Source organism: Orbicella franksi, chromosome 15, assembly GCF_964199315.1.
Source record: "Orbicella franksi chromosome 15, jaOrbFran1.1, whole genome shotgun sequence".
NCBI lineage: Eukaryota > Metazoa > Cnidaria > Anthozoa > Scleractinia > Merulinidae > Orbicella > Orbicella franksi.
In genome coordinates, this window is record NC_138159.1 from 7,573,985 (window position 1) to 7,592,200 (window position 18,216).

The following is an 18,216-nucleotide window of genomic DNA, read 5'->3' on the forward strand; positions in this document are numbered from 1 at the left end:
GAAGGGCCAAGGGACTGCAAAATATGATTGCTATAACGACGTTCCACTGTATTTCGAAACTGAAATGGGTTATAAACCATCGAAATTGGGATATTTTGCAGGGGAAATGATTGGATTTTGATTGATAAGAGTGTTCTTGCTCCTGTGCAACTGATCCGAAGTGTACCATTTGTATTATCGTCTGACAGAGAAAGATATGAAATGGCAAGCTACTAACAGTTGCTGATCAAAATCGATTGGATATAAAATTGAACTCGGTTAGTTGAAAAGGTATTTCACGTTTACTTTGCGAGATTTGAAAATCCATTTCGGAATTAAATTTCATTTTGTCGTCTATTTCATCCATTTGCCATTTCACCTTTTTCATGTCTCGAGGAACTCTTGCATCATCTCGCACAAAAACCAGCGCGAAGTTCGTTGAAAAATGAAATTTGAGACTGTTTGGCAAACATTTGAGACGGAAAAACTATGTTGAAATACCAAAACTGCTTTTCAATGCGAGGTGATGCAGTAGTTTTGACGCGATTCTGTCAACTCTTGCCTTTGAAACATTTTTGTGATCAAAAACTTCTGAAGGGTAAGCTGTTAAATTTTTTCTCAAAAACGTTGTGAGGGGAAACGCTGTGCAAATTTTTCAAATCTTCCCGCCAAAAGTCTTAATTTTTAAACGCGAATTTTTTCCCTCTCACGTTTTAATTCAATTTTACTGATTTTCAATTAATTAATTAGTTACTTATTGCAGAACAATAAAATTTAATGAAATGAAAAAAGCAAGTGGTGGTTTTTGTGTACATTATCTTAGCATTGTCAAGAAATATTAAAGACAATAAAAATACTACAGCAAGTAGTAGTCAATTACACACAGGTCTTCAATATAACTTTTATTGGGTTTTTACTATAATACAATTGATAAACCAGACACCATTCAAAATTGCAGACTATTTTTTCTAACGACAACTCTACTAGAAGACTTAGTTTCTTTTCGGTTTCTTTTCGAATTTTTTTCTTGGCCCTTTTAAAAGCGCAACCTTTCATACCAATTCAATGCGTCCTCGAAAACCACTAAGTTTTCAGTAAATTAATTGTAGACAAGTAATTTCAACAAGTTTAATAACCAGACTTCCAGACTGAAAATTCGAGTCCACGTTACGCTAACATTCTACCTTAATTTTAAAGCTACAAACTTGAAATAGTTCGCGGCGTCCTCGAAAACTAGCAAGATATGAGACAATTTGGTAGATACTAGACAAATTGACAGTAATTCCAATATCTACTTTTGACTCTGGAGTTTTGTGTTGTGAGATCACTTACACGAGCTCCGCCCTAACAATCTTGTGGCAAGAAACTCGATCGAGATAAACTTTGTCTTGAAATTTACCATACTTATAAAACCTGATCCACTGAAGAAACATCTAAACGAAGCTCTTTGCTTTCCTTTGCTTCTTTCTCCAAGTTAATGACACTTCACGTACACTTGAGATGACAGCCTGAAAGAAAGACAAATAAAACATTCAATCAACTGAAAGCCAAAGAACAAAATATACATTGCAGTGTATACAGTCTATACTCGACTAAAGTTTACAAGTTAATTCTCTCCCCAGGAATGCGTTTGTCGTTTGGATATATCATCATCATAGAAATACACAGAGTTCACATAATGATATAAATTATATATAGCACTCTTAGTCTAAAATTCACCTTCCTATTTGCAACATTTGCAGGCGAAAAGCTCGCCGGCAAAATAGTACGCTTTAATTTTTTTTACGGCAAAAAATATTTGCGACAAAACGGGCAACATTTGCATTTCCTTCCGGAGGATAAATTCATGCCTGGTTAATAGTCGCCAAATCTTTATATAACTTGAGAAATGTCTGCAAATAAAAAGCTCTCGGGGAGCTTCATATTTTTACAGCAGTAAAATAAAGGTTATGTAATTTGCCGGACGCTTATGACCAAATGCAAACAAAAATTGAATCAAGACGATCAAACTGTTGTTCAAATACAATACTTAGTAAACAAGCGAAAACCGTTTTCTTAGAATTACGTGCAAGACAAGTAGGGCATTACAAATAGATTTTACAGTTATTTACGGGTAATTCTGGTTTTCTCTTTTTCAACTTTGATCTGACAACACGACAGCTACAGCAAGTTTTGACAAGACTGCTTTTATGAAACTAAATGTAGGACAGGAAACGACTTTCACCTTGACGGCTACTTCAAGAACATTTCCCAGTGGTATCTGAAATCCCAGGGGGAAATTAGCATACCGGTGGAAATCCGAAAATGTCACGGCAAAAAATCAATAAAGAAATTAATAATGTCATGATTTGAACGCAGTTATGAAGCATTTCTCTCCCACTTTTAAAGTTTTAGCATATGACGAGACTGACGTTTGCAACCAAAGTTATTTCACGCGCACTTTTAGGACACATGCAGTACTCTCATGTGATACTGTTATTATGCTCTACAAGGTGGTTCAAGCAATAAAATCTATGGATAAGATCCCTATGTGTGTCCACTCACCTCGAATCTTTGCAGTATTTTCATGGACTTTCTATAGAAAAATAAAATTAGGTAACTTTTGTTTTTACTTTGGCACTCTTGAATTAAGAAAGTACAAGGTCATCTTCAACTAGAACTTCAGGTCCAAATTTCCAGCTTTGCTGTAATTTCTTTTCCAGTTTTGTTCTGCGAATTTGGTGATATATCAAGACAATATTCTCCAGTTCATAACCTTTCTTGTCATTGCTTAGTCCTTATTCAGAGTCCTTAATCAAGAAACAAGTTCTCCTTACAGGTTTTGAGTTATCTAGACAATTGTAATTGTCTTTTATTAGGGCTGAATATCAACTGGGACATCGTACGGATTTCTGCTCCGGTTGCTGACGCCTATGAATTATTTATTGCTAACATTATTTTATTATTTTATCACTTTGGTTTCCTATGTATGAGTATGCAACAAATTCAATAAAGTTAAAAGTTACAGTTAATTAGAGCTCACTCTCTAAATCCTCTCTACTGATTTTTTTTTTTTAATGATTATATTTGAAACTGCCAGGAGAAATTTTAAGCTCATCGTTCATGAGGCTTAATGGCTAAGGAAACATTTATACCTGAACCGGAAAGCAATTGGTTTTTGATCCAGGCCCATCGTCTCACAAAGTGAAAATTCATCAACAGCATTACCTCAGGCATTATATTCTTAAAGAATGTTTGTATGGCCTGACCCTGAAGGGCTAGGGTATCCGGTTAGCCAAATAACAAAGGCTTCTTGAAATATTAATTTGACCAGTGAAAAAAAAAAAAACATCTCTATTCGTTTCAATTCTTTGATTTTTCAATTATTCCTAGTGTATGGACCATCAAGTGATTAAAAACCCTTCCTTTCAAAAGAATATTGTGACTCACCTAATAAGGGGTCCAATATCTTGATTTAAATCTTTCTCCTCATAGCTTTCATTGTTTCTTCTCTGTTTTGTATCTAGTAAGAAACAGGAAATATTGTAACCCTTGTGACATCCCTCAGCACTTAATTTCAAAAACTACACAATTAAAATAATCCATCAGTTATTTTCATTTTTTTTTTTTTACATACATTTGAAACCTACAGGGGGCAAGGTTTAACAAATGAAATCAAGTAAGGTTACATGTAGGTCCACATCAGGCCAAGTAATGTAAATCACCACAGCTTTATTGATCCAGGTCTCTGTCACATCAAGCGATAATGAGTATTTCTACTCCCCCCTGGATGGGATGCAAGTCTGTCGCAGAGTTAGCACCCAGTGTTAAATACACCCAGTAGCCATTTGTACACCTACGAGGGGAGAGGTAGTGTGAGAGTAAAGTGTCTTTCCCAAGAACACAATGCAGAGGCCCTTAATAGCCATTGCCTCAAAACCCAGACAGCTTGATGTGCAGTGCAGTAAACCAACCATTTGACCTCCGTGTCCTTCTTACCACAAAACAATACTCCTCAACAACAGTACCCCAGGCATTATAACCTTGAATAATTTTTCTATACCATACCCCAGAGGGCTAAGGTATACGGCCACATAACAGTTTGTTGAAATAGCTAAAAAGTAGCGAAACACTGAGTAACATCTCTATTCATTTTAATTTTCTGCCTGCATTGTGCACAATTATTCCTAGTACAGTGTGCATGATTACCAAACAAAAATAAAATTGCAACTGACCTACTATGGGATCCAATGTATCAATTTGATTCTTTCTCCTCTTGAGTCTCAGCACAGCTCTTTTCCTCGCTCTTCTGTTTTATATCTAGTAAGAAACTGCATTTGTTAAAATGTTGTAACCTTTATGTAATTCCTTGATCACTCCAGATTTACAAACTACACAAGCAAAAATAAGTCATCAGATTTTTAAAGTTTCAACTCTGCATGGGGGAGTTTGACAATGGAAGTAAGGTGAAGTCTTCAACAGGCCAAGTAAATCCAAACTACCACACCTTATCCCAGTTTCTGTAGCATCAACTGATAAGGAATCTTTCTACTTCCACCCCCACCCCACCCTGCTTACATGGGATGCTGCAGCTGTAGTAGTTTTTTGCAACAATAGCCCCAGTATGAAATTCACCCAGTACCCATTTGTATATCTGGGTGGAGGGAAGCACTCCAAGAGTTAAACTTGTCATGTCCAAGAACACAATGCAACATAATAGCTGAGTCAGTAGGAAGACGCTATGCAATCACTTAAATCATACTTAAATATGAGGCTCAAAAGACTCTTAAAAGTGTCAAATAGTTGCTTGTGAACTAAACGTTTTGGGCTTGGCCCTTCTACCTCCAACTGAAGAAGGGCCAAGCCCGAAAACATTTAGTTTACAAGCAACTACTTGACACTTTTAAGAGCCTTTTGAGCCTTGTATTTAAAATTATGTAATAGCTGAATTGTGAGACAGTAACACAAGTAACATTGAGCAATTGATAACCGTTCCAACCAAACACAAAGAAACACAAAGACTCACCTGATAATGGAATCTATTGCCTCAATATGAATCTGTCTCCACACAAGTCTCAGCACACAGTGTTCTGGTTTGTATCTAGTTAGAGATGGGAAATGTTTTAACCTTAATGACAGCCTTGATCTCATAAGTTTTAAAAACTACACAATTAAAAATACAGCATCGCATTTTTTTAAAGTTTTGACCTACTAGGGCGAGTTTGGACTATGAAGGTAAGGTACATGTAAAGTCTGCATCAGGCCAAGTGATTCAAACCACCACAGATTATCCCAGATTATAATCCATCAAATATTTTCACTCGTGCACAATTGGTCTAAATGTATCATGCCACTGAATATTCCCCAGCTGAAACTGGGGAATATATGAGTGATATTCCCCAATTTTTAAAAGCCGTGCATGTTGCAAAAAACATTTGAAGGATAATAAACACAATAGCATCCATTTGGTGCAAAAATATGCTCAGATATTTGTCCTTGTTCCTCAAAGCTCAGAGTTTTCCTTCTTGGAACAGATAACATCCACGGACAAATATCCGAGCATATTTCCCCGTGAAATGGAGGCTATTGTTTATTTATCCCAGATTATCCCATATGCAAGTCTGTAACAGGGTTTGTATCCAGTATTAAATTTACCCAGTTAAGTACCCATTTGTACAACTATAGGTGGAGAGAGGTAGTGATAGGGTAAAACGTCTTGCCCAAGAACACAACGTAGAGACCCTAACCGTTAGCTCAAACCCAGGTTTCGTGATCTGCAAGCCAGTGTGCTTAACATTAAATCACTATGTCCCTCCTGCCACAAAAGAATACATGTTGACATCAGTACCCCAAGCATTGCAGTCTTTAGGAATTTTTGTACATCCTACTCCAGAAGGGCTAAGGTGAATGGTCACCTAACAACAGTTTTTGAAAAAACTGAACAGTGAATTCTCTATTTGTTTAAAATTTTCCACCTGCACCATGCACTGCATGCCTAGTACATGAAACCAAACACAAAGAAATTGTGACTCACTTAATATGGAATCCAATGTTTCAATATGATCTTTACTCCTCGAGTCTCAAGTAGCTTTCATGGTTGCTTCTCTGTTTTGTATCTAGTTGACTAGTAAGAAACAGGAAATGTTTCACCTTTATGACACGCAGCCTTAATCTCTTACGTTTTACAAACTCCACAATTAAAATAAGTCATCAGATTATTTTTTTAAAGTTTCAACCCTAGTAAGGGAGAGGTTTGACAATGGACGTAAGATAGAAATTATCTGTGTCAGGCCTAGTGATCCAAAACCCTGCAGCTTATGCTGGTTTTGGAAGCATATAAAGTGATAAAAGTATTTCTCCTCTCCTGCTACCTCCTGGATATAAAACACACATGTACATGTACATACACTTCATTGAGCATCCATGAAAAGTGCTTTTCAGCATCAATATTAAAATACAGAAAACAAACAAACAATGCGTGAAAAATAGTTCATATAATGTGATTGTCCGGGTGAGTGTAGTTCTGAAAAGAACTGTTGTTGTTGACTGACGTTTCGACAACCTGAGCGGAAGTCATCTTCAGAGTCAAGTGAATAGTGTTTGTCAGTCAATGATGTTATAAGTCTGGTCCGTTGAAAGTGATTGGTCAGTATAGCCATGATGGTATTGGCTGAAAGACTCATGTAAAGTTTGTCATCAGTCATTGGTGGGTTTCGATCCGTCTATTGTTGGTCAAATAGGTCGGTTTTTGGTCCATGTATTGTTAAGGTTACCATATACCTTCAGATGGACAATTTTCTTCAAATCTGGATTTTTGGGTCAAAATATCGGTCGAAATGTGATTTCTAATTTTAAAAACAATTATTGAAAAAGACTAAATATTGGTGGAGAAATCACGGTTTCACGTTTTCACTGGAAGTAAAAGTTTCCCTTTTGATTGACAGCTCAATGACGTTGTGCAATCAACCGAGACGACTTTCGCGGGAATTATACAGATGCCACGAATTGGCTACTTAGTTGATCAGCCGCAAAGCATCTTCCATGAGTATAATTCTTTTTAGTTATAGTTATGAATTAACCTGGACCACGGAAATGTCCGTGGACCAGTTCAAAGAAGCGAAAGAAGCGAACCAAAAATGAAAATGCAGCAATGAGCAAACAAGCGAAACTTGGCCTTGCGGCGTCAGATAAAGGGTCGTACTATCAGCAGGAATGGTCTGACGATTCCGACTCTGAGTTTGAAGCTACGGCTATGGGTTCTAGCCGGCAAAAGATCGAGTCGAGAGCTGAGAAAGGCACTGTATCGTTTTGGGAACTTGATAGCGATGAAAGTGATGCTGACTGCAGTGACTCTTCTGATGAATGCGATAACGACTATACATCGGACTCACTGAATATTATCGATGCACAGTTGCTGCAAGATGCGTTGAAAGAATCTGCCATCTGCAGAGACTGTAAAACCGGAGAACTTCAACTCCTTGAAGACAAAAGTTCAAGAAACGGCCAGGGACAGATTTGGATTCTTCAGTGCAAACGCGTCGATTGTAAATTTCATAAGAATCCAAAACGTTTTCGCATCACAAAAGAGTTCGCGATTCTACGAGTTGAACCTTGCAATCGTTTTGGCCTTTCAGTCAATTGGTCGTGGTTACTCCGCCGCTCAAAGGTTTTGCAGCATTGTCAATCTACCAGATCCCGTCTGCAAAAAACCCTGGTCGCGGCACACCCAAGCGATTTTCAAAGCTGCAGAAACCCTGCTCGAAGAAGAACTAAATGAGGCCGCCTTTGAAGTTAAGAAGCTGTTGAGGGACGTTGGAGATATCGAAGACTGTTCGGACGGAGAACTGGGAGAAAAAGTTGTGAATGCTGGTGCCAGTTTGGATGGTTCGTGGAGCAGCAGAGGCTGGTCAGCGCGTGATGGAATTGTTGCTGTAATATCGGTTGAAACTGGAAAGGTTGTGGACTTTGTTTAAGTAGTTCATGCAGTGAATGCTCCAAAATGGAGGAGAAGAGAAACAATGGCAAGATTTCCAGACGTGAATTTCTTGAGTGGTATCTTAGTCATGACGACAACTGTTTTCAGAATCATGACGGAAGTGCAGCGGTAAGTGTTCCATTTGTACTGTGATTGCATGCAACAGAAAACTCCCAGAAAATTTTGGTGGGGGTGTGCGGCCCGCTTCCCAAAATCCTTACCCTATTTATGACCAAAATCTGCGATTTTCCCTACCCTATTTATGACCAGACAAAAATTCGATACCCTATTTATGATCATTGCAGCTGCCACAGTCGCCCTAAACATAATTTTTGAAGGGCTTCTGTTTATGGTCTCATCGATAATGATGAAATCGTAGCTTCTTCTAAAAAACATACCCAATTCAAGACTAGAGTGCAAAAACCATACTCCATTTAAGACCAAAATGGCCAAATCGATACCCCATTTATGACCAAAACGGATGAAAAACTATACGCTTTGGCGCCGCACATACCTATATAGCCCATATAAGGGAGTACTTTTGGATGACTTCAGCGTATTTTGGGTTTTTAAGTGATAACAAAAGCTAACAAAGACCCACGATCCACTTTCGTGACTTCAGTTTCCAACCGGAAATTTCCGTCGAGGTTGTCAATCGTCACTCCATAAACTCCGATGGCCTTGTTGACTGATCCCAGCATCATTTCTATACGCTTGAATTCTCTTCACGAAGTGGTCTGATCCGGAGATGGTCCAAAATGGCAGAGGAAGCATACCCCCAGGCTTGCATGTAAATTGACTCCTTTTTAAATGTGGGTGTATTTAATACTGGGCACTAACTCTACGACAGACTTGCATCCCATCCAGGGGGGAGTAGAAATACAAACATCACACATCAATTTGTGACCAGACAAACAACGCGAGTGTCGGAAGATTTTTGACAGCACAAGACAAGGGAACAAGTAACGTCATTTTTTTATATACTGTTGTTGTGGTCGAGGTTAATTAATGGAATCAAATGCTGTGCACTCCTTGACACTGGAGCAGACAGTTCGTATGCTTTTTGAATGTGGCATATTCTCTCTCAGGGGTTTTATGCGCTTAAAAGAATGCTCCATTGGGCTAATAGTGTAAGGTGCCACGGATATAAATACACCCAGTATCCATTTGTACACCTACCAGGGGAGAGGTAGTGTGAGAGTAGTGTCTTTCCCAAGAACACAATGCAGAGGCCCTTAATAGCCATTGCCTCAAAACCCAGACAGCTAGATGTGCAGTGCAGTAAACCAACCATTTGACCTCTGCATCCTTCTTACCACAAAACAATACTCCTCAACAACAGTGCCCCAGGCTTTATAACCTTGAATAATTTTTCTATACCATACCCCAGAGGGCTAAGGTATATGGCCACATAACAGTTTGTTGAAATAGCTAAAAAGTAGTGAAACACTGGCTAACATCTCTAGTCATTTCAATCTTCTGTCTGCATTGTGCACAATGATTGAAATAGCTAAAAAGTAGTGAAACACTGGCTAACATCTCTATTCATTTCAATCTTCTGTCTGCATTGTGCACAATGATTCCTAGTACATGATACCAAACAAAAATAAAATTGCAACTGACCTACTATGGGATCCAATGTATCAATTTGATTCTTTCTCCTCTCAAGTCTCAGCACAACTCTTTTCTCTTTTCCTGTAACCTTTATGTAATTCCTTGATCACTCAAGTTTGACAAACTACACAAGCAAACATAAGTCATCAGATTTTTAAAGTTTCAGCTCTACATGGGGGAGTTTGACAATGGAAGTAAGGTGAAGTCTTCAACAGGCCAAGTAAATCCAAACTACCACATCTTATCCCAGTTTAACATCAACTGATAAGGAATCTTTCTACTTCCACCCCCACCCCCACCCTGCTTACATGGGATGCTACAGTAGCCCCAGTATGAAATTCACCCAGTACTCATTTGTATATCTGGGTGGAGGGAAGCACTCTGAGAGTTAAACCTGTCATGTCCAAGAACACAATGCAACATAATAGCTGAGTCAGTAGGAAAGAGCCAAAAACTCATAAGATGCATGACGCTATGCAATCACTTAAATCATACTTAAATATGAGGCTCAAAAGACTCTTAAAAGTGTCAAATAGTTACTTGTAAACTAAACGTTTTCGGGCTTGGCCCTTCTTCAGTAGGTGGAAGAAGAAGGGCCAAGCCCAAAACGTTTAGTTCACAAGCAGCTATTTGACACTTTTAAGAGCCTTTTGAGCCTCGTAGTTAATGTACAGTGATAGCTGAACTGTGAAACAGTAACACAAGTAACATTGAGCAACTGATAACCGTTCCAACAAAACACAAAGAAACACAAAGACTCACCTGATAATGGAATCTATTGCCTCAATATGAATCTTTCTCCAAATACATGTAAGTCTCAGCACACAGCATTCTGGTTTGTATCTAGTTAGAAATGGGAACTGTTTTAACCTTTACCTGTATGACAGCCTTGATCTCATAAATTTTAAAAACTACACAATTAAAAATACATGGGTGAGTTTGGACTATAACGGCACGGTACATGTAAACAGTCCGGAATATCCCGATAAATTAGGACATCTGTGATGTCACGAAACTCACGTTTCAACCAATGAGAATGCGTGTTTTGATTGGAGTGTTGTGTTTCACAACAAACCAAGAGATTCAAGATGGCGGACAAAGCGAGTCGCGAATACTTTCCAATGCTATGAATGCGGGCCTTCGGGAGGTATAAATTTATCGCGAATTGAGTTAAATACTGTCCAAATTATAAAATAAAAGGAAAGTTTGTGTTCGCGTTCCATGTCACAGACAATTCCGCCCAGATAACGATTACCCTCGGACCGAAGGAAGCATCACAGAACGCAATGCCGGCCACGTTTGACGAGCTGCCGTTATCATTCTTTGGAAAGAGACCGTACAATCGGTAAGCATCTTTACTCTGCATTTTTCTAAGCACAGAAATGATCGATATGAGAATTGAGGCTTTCCTCTTATCTAGGGATTATCGGGCCGAAATCGACAGCACGCGCGTGGTTTTATATGCCAGCAAAGATAAATTGTAGATGTCCAAAATGTTATACGTTTTGGCTTAATCGAGGAAATGAAATCATCATTAAAACAGAATTTTCAATAACGCATACGAGTGAGAAATTCCTGTTCTTTTATACAAAATAAACTAAGCTAGAAAAAATGTATCCAAAGTTTTAGTGTCGTCAGATGCAGGGATAGTCAAAAATTCTGTTAATATATTCTTTGCAAATCTGAAATTTCTCCATTTTGGTATTTATTTTAAATATTTCTTGTATCTATTTGTTACTGTGCTAAAAGATATCATGTCTGATTTCCACATTTAAATTATGAAAACTTACATATAATTACTGACTTTCACAAGTTATTTACCCAAAAATATCAAAATATAATTCCTGGACAGGTTGACAAGGGAGCGTTCACAATCCATCCACATGTCCCAAGGTTTTATTATATATTTATTTAAAGTATACAAAACAAATTCAGTCTTGAAAGTGAAATCCATTTTATTTTATTCACTCTTTAGGTACTCTCGACCTTGAATTTGCCTCTTTAGCAGAATGCAGGACCTGAAACAAATCACAAACGCTTAGAAGATTATTACATTGCTTACAGATGCCAATATTATTACAAATGTATTTTTCGTTTTAACATATGAATTTATTTTGAATGTAGTTACCACATTAGTCTCACTAAATAAGAGATTGCCCTCAAGTGGTCTGATAACTCGTATGTTTTCTATTTTTTATTACATATTCTTAACCAAACTGATATGTTTCCTGTTCACAACCAATTAATGTTTTGCATTAGTTTCACAATTAGTAATGTTCAACACTCGACTCTACATTATAAACTCTCGAACCTTTTCAGTCTTTGCATTCATAAAAATTATTTTGCAAAAACATTACTTTCTGGTACATTCAAGCTTCATGGGGAGGTGAAAAGAATCATCACCTACTAGGAACAGCTGCAGTGTGTATAGTTTTTAAAAAATGTCAAAAAAAAAGAGTACAATGCTGCCTACAAACCTTAACTTACATGTTTGCATGGCCCTCAACGTCTGGTAAATGAGCACAAACAATCTCTCTACCCTTTGTGCCATTCCTTGGGATACTGATAGCATCCATTTACAGGGAATCACTGCACAACCCCTGGCCTGTCAGTTTCGCAGCCACTTCTGTGCTGTAGGTGGTTTTCAACAGGCTACTGGCTCTCCAGTGATAAAACTGGGGTGCACATTCGGTGAATCCACCAAAACAGAGACCTTCCAAATTTGTTTAATTTCGTCCGCGTACTTAGCGACGTCTTATTTCCTCTCTTTTCCCTTTGTTTTTTCCCCAAAAATTCGGCAAAGTGCCTCGATCAGTCGAGTATGCTCTTCCATGTACTTAAGAGAGAGAAATTGAAAACAAATGTCATAAAAATGAAGGAACGATGCATTACTCAAGCCTTATAACAACAGCAGTTCAGGTACACTTGTAACGCCTCAAATCCAAAGAGAGTTTACAAAATATTGACGTTGTTTACAACCGTGTAATTTGGCATGATGAAACTTTAACAACACTAGAACCAGTAAAAAATATACACAGCTCAATGAAAAATACGTGAATACTAGAAAATAACGCGTACACTTTACTAACATTAATATTTGGCCACAAAATCGTGTCTACATCGTCGCTTGACACCAAAAAAACTCAATGATTAGAAGACAGTCAACGTTCTCCCACTACCAAAATGGCCACTTATTCTCCTTCTCAATGTTTGGTGGCAAAAAGTCCTGGATAATGTTGGCCAGACTCTATGCGAGACTGGAAACAACATATTTTCTTGGTCCGCATAAAAGGTCCACCATTTTCTCTGCTAACAATAGCTTCATGACGTCATGATTGTCCTAATTTATCGGGATACATTGTATTCCGGACTGGTAAAGTCTGCATCAGACCAAGTGATTCAAACCACCACAGATTATCCCAGATTATAATCTATCAAATATTTTTGCTCGTGCACAATTGGTCTAAATGCATCATGTGACTTAATATTCCCCTACTGAAACTGGGGAATATATGAGTGATATTCCCCAATTTTTAAAAACCATGCATGTTGCAAAAAACATTTGAAGGATAATAAATCACAATAGCCTTCATTTGGCGTGAAAATATGCTCTGATATTTGTCCTTGGACATTATCTGTTCCTCGAGGCTCACAGCTTTCCTCAAGCTACGCTCTTGAAAAACTGTTCACTTCTCGGAACAGATAATGTCCGCCGACAAATAGCAGAGCATATTTCCACACCAAATGGAGGTTAAATTGTTTATTTATCCCAGATTATCCCGTATGCGAGTCCGTCACAGGGTTTGCACCCAGTATTAAATTTACCCAGTACCCATTTGTACAACTACAGGTGGAGACAGGTAGTGATAGCGTCAAGTGTATTGCCCAAAAAGACAACGTAGAGACTCTAACCGTTGGCTCAAACCCAGGCCTCTTGATCTGCAGTCCAGTGTACTTGACATGACATTACTGTGTCCTTCCTGCCACAAAAGAATACTTGTTGACAACAGTACCCCACGCATTGCAGGAATTTTTGTACATCCTACTCCAAAAGGGCTAAGGTGTATGGCCACCTAAACAACAGTTTTTTGAAATAGCTGAACAGTGAATTTTCTATTTGTTTAAAATCTTCCACCTGCATTGTGCACCGCATGCTTAGTATGCGAATCCAAACACAAAGAAATTGAGACTCACTTAATATGAAATCCAATGCTTCAATGTGATTTTTACTCCTCTTGAGTCTCACATAGCTTTCAATGTTGCTTCTCTGTCTGTATCTAGTAAGAAACAGGAAATGTTTAATCTTTACAACAGCCTTAATCTCTTAAGTTTTACAAACTACACAATTAAAACTAAGTCATCATATTTTCTTTTAAAGTTTCAACCCTACTAAGGGAGAGGTTTGACAATGAAGGTAAGGTAGAAATTATCTGTGTCTGGCCAAGTGATCCAAAACACCGCAGCTTAAGCTGGTTTTGGAAGCATATAAAGTGATTAGAAGTACAATGTATTTCTCCTCTAACGCCACCATTTTTTTTTAATTGCAATACTACACTTTATGTACAATTTTACAAAAACTGAAGTTACTTACAGCACTATCACTACTTACAAATTACAAATTACAAATTACGATACCAATCAACATTGCTTACAACACTAACAATATTTATAACAACCTTTTTAACAGGAGTTAATTCTAAATACCAGTGATATTACTAATAGGGACAAAAAAAATTAACAAGAGGGACAAAAAAATTAATAATAACACAACTAACAGATACAATACTACTGCTGCTGCTAATACACTATTCTAACAACTGACGAAAGTAAATATGAGTGGAAAAAAAATATATATATGTATATATGTATATATGTATATATGTATATATGTATATATGTATATATGTATATATATATATATATATATATATATATAGGATCATGATATACTAAGTTAAAAGCTGTTCCAATGTAAAGGAGAACCTAAATATCGTTCAATTAAATTACCTCTTAAAACAAAAGTTCAAAGGAGAGATCAGGGAGTTATAATGACTGGAGTATTTTGTGCCACGTATGTTGGAATGCGTTTTGTGTTCCCGTAATAATTGAAACATGTTTTTCTACTTTTTAATTGCATCTAACCTGATTAATGTATTCTATTGAGGATGGTCGAACATTTTTGTACTTACAAGAGTAAATGTAAAATCTACCAAGTACTAAACAATGATTGAATAACAAGGCATTCAACATAAAGTTAAAACTTGTGAGGCTGGTATTAAATCAACAGAGACGAAAAATTGTTGAATGCTATTCCAAAAGGCTTCTGTGATCAGGCATTCCCAGAAAAGATGAAGCAATGTTTCTTGTGCTGTTTGACAAAAACAACAAAGATTTGATTCCGAAAATTTAATTTTGAATAGAAAAGAGTTTGTAGCTATTCTCCTGTGCAGAAATTTGAACTGAAAGTTCCTTAATTTCGTGCTTAATGTACATATCCTAGGTAGTAGATAAATTGACTCCCAGTCCAAATTTTCCAAACCTAACCCTAAAACCTGTAACGCCACCTCCTAGATATAAAACATATGTGTACGTGCACATACACTATATTGAGCATCCCTGAAAAGTGTTTTTCAGCATCAATATTAAAATACAGAAAACAAACAATTAATGCCAGAAAAACTGGGTACAATTATATTGTTCACATCCCTATCTTAACATCACAAATTAATTCACCAATTAAAAGTGTCTTAAAAACTTTCACGTCTGTTATTTGCTTCAAACCCTCATTTAGGTCTTTCAATATTTTTACTCCCTGGTAATAAAAGGCATGCTGACCAGCAGCAATTATATTCTTTAAGATGGAATATTAAGGCTGCCCCCGTCTGTCTAGGTCTGTCCTGGATAGTAGACCAAGTACAAATTTATCTGACAAATAAAGTCTATTAAGACATTTACATTTGTATGGATTGCATATTAACTGCATCAATGACAAAAAGTCTTTGCTTGACATTACACTTGCTAGTTTCAGTGTTATGTGCATAGGCGATATCTCTCAACCATCTTTTGACATGCCATCTCTCGACGTGCTTGTAAACGGCTAAAAGACTGTTTAACTGTTAAAATGGCACTTTTTCCAGTTATTAGTAGAGGAAATGACAAATAAATGATAATTACTGACCTCAAATCCCTGAAGATGATTGTGCACTTTGAATGTTTCCCAATTTGAGTGTAGTCGATTGGCTCTCAATTTTGACTTCCAGTAGAATTAGGCCGCTATCACTTTTAATATTCAAAAGATGTTAACATTCAAAACAGTCGATTTATGTCTCACAGGATGAATTCTTGATTCTCCTAGCCTTATTCATTACGAAAAGTCGAGTTCGACCCTAAAGTTATCCGTTAGGCTTACATTTTTTATGTAGGCCAGGTTACATAGCATGTAGAGGGATGGCGTGCCAAAAGATGTCACCTATCCACGTAAAACTGATAGCAGGTGTAAATTTAGCCAACCAAATGATCTTAAACCTATTGAGATACATGTATGATCACATTTTTCGCAGCCCCAAACAATCAGGCTGCAAAATTTTGAACAAGCTGAGCGTTATAGATGTTAGTCATAAAATGATGGGATGCTAGTCTGTTGCGGGGTTACCTCCCACATTGAATTCACATAGTTGTAGACCTGGGTCACAGGACAGAGGCACTGTGAGAGTAAAAGCTGTTGTCCGAGAACAAACCAAAGACTGCTTGATGTGCAGTCCAGTGCAATAACCATCAGACCACAGTGTCTCTTCAATTTCCACAATAACAAGTTATAAACTAAATAGCATGAAGCTAAATGGTTAAGGAAACACTGATAAATACATTGGAAGGAAATTTGATTTGGGTCCCTCCTCCTACAAATAAGCATTCATCAACAACGGTACCCCAGGCACAGCTACATGTAGGTTATTTGGTCACAAACATGTAACAAAGCTGAACAACAGTGAAACAACCACTTCCCTGTTTGTTTCATTTTTGCCTGCATTATGTGTTGACTATTCCTAGATCAGGTTACAAAAGTAATTATACTTATTATTAAAATAATAACAACTCTAATCAAACACAGAGAAATCGCATGATCGACTCACCTTATGAGGGATCTAATTCTCAAAGTGAATTGTTTTTCCATACAATTCTCAGCACATAGACTTTATTGATGCTTCTCTGTTTTCTATCTTGTAACAAATAAGAAAGGTCTTAAAAGCATTCAAGCCTTGTACAATTAAGCACTGAAAAAACTGCAAATTGAAATAAGAGGCACCTCTCTTAAGATAAATGGTAGAAAAACAGGACTGGGGAAACTTTGTTTATAGCATGCAGAATGATAGCAACCACTACCCAAAAATGAATGCAGGACATGTATGCTGGGAAAATAAATAAGGCTTTCATGTAGATCTCTAACAGTTGCCATGCAACGAGAATTTCCCTGCCATGCAAACTGCTAAGAACCTGTTTCTACTTAAAGCAATATACTAAAAAAATAAAAAAATGTGTAATAAATGAGTGTCATCTATGACATTTTCCATGTTTATACATTGTTAGACTCTAGAATAAATGGAAATTGAAGTTTTACTAGTGACCACTAGAGTGCTAGAGTTAGTTATGATCAAGAAGATTACATATACGTACAGACATACATGTATTACATTAATATGTGGTTCCTATTTTAAATCTATTTTCTGTTCCTATTTTAAGTCTAGTTTAGTAATTTAACCCATCAGTCTGAACCTACATGTTGTCCCTCATCACACCAAAACTTAAAGGCCAAGTTGGTCTCTACCGTGACGGTGGTCTGGCAGTATGCAAAGCAACACCTAAACAAATCAAGAAAATGAAACAAGAAGTCAGTGAAATTTTCAAATCAAATGGTCTCAAAATCACCATCGCAGCAAACAAAAAAACCATAAACTTCTTAGACATAAACCTAGACCTTACAAGTGGATCTTACAAACCCTTCATGAAACCCAACAACGAAATCCTCTACGTTCACCGACAAAGCAATCACAAAGCAAAGCACTACTATCAGAGTACCACCAGTCGCAAACACAAACAAACGTCAAAGCATGCAACTGCAGAAAAAAGGATCAATACCCGCTGGACGGAAAATGCCTCACACAAAATGTAGTTTACCAAGCCACAATCACAACACAAGCATCATCAGAATGATACGTGGGCCTCGCCACAAATTTTAAAGAGCGCTACAGGAATCACACAGCATCCTTTCGACACCAAAACAAGAGAAACGAAACTGAGCTATCTAAACACATTTGGACACTCAAAGACAACAACAAACCTTTTACCATCAAGTGGAGAATCATTAAGCAGTGCAGACCTTATAGCAACATTACTAACAAATGTAATTTATGTCTTTTTGAAAAATTCGTGATCATCTGTAAGAAGAGTTTGTGTACTCTAAACAAGCGAAACGAACTAGCAAGTGCGTGCCCCCACAGAAACAGATACCTACTCAAGAACTTTGTGACCAAGTAACGCAATATTTTAGTGACACGAGATTTCAGATTTTAAATCCCATAGCAACTGCTTCATTATTATTTTTTTCAGTTTTTATTATTATTATTATTATTATTTTTTATTGCCAGTTTTTCAATGTTATATAGCATCTGTCT

At 37.2% G+C, this 18,216-nt stretch overlaps 1 long non-coding RNA gene and 1 pseudogene across 2 annotated transcripts in view; one reads left to right on the top strand and one right to left on the bottom strand.

Moving 5' to 3' along the window:
- Positions 1-873: 873 nt before the first annotated feature.
- Positions 874-18,216, bottom strand: part of LOC145470734 (uncharacterized) — a 258,742-nt gene continuing 241,399 nt past the window's right edge. The window contains exons 1-10 of one of the 2 annotated variants that reach the window (XR_014042527.1): positions 17,322-17,380; positions 16,678-16,764; positions 13,742-13,824; positions 10,310-12,383; positions 9,557-9,671; positions 5,993-6,082; positions 4,985-5,059; positions 4,194-4,278; positions 3,409-3,481; positions 874-1,487 (exon numbers count right to left, since the gene is read on the bottom strand). This is a non-coding gene — a long non-coding RNA (uncharacterized LOC145470734). Of the gene's footprint in view, positions 1,488-3,408; positions 3,482-4,193; positions 4,279-4,984; positions 5,060-5,992; positions 6,083-9,556; positions 9,672-10,309; positions 12,384-13,741; positions 13,825-16,677; positions 16,765-17,321; positions 17,381-18,216 lie in introns of those variants that run through there. The other variant, XR_014042526.1, reaches the window with a different exon arrangement.
- LOC145469185 (uncharacterized) lies at positions 7,109-8,761 on the top strand (annotated as a pseudogene).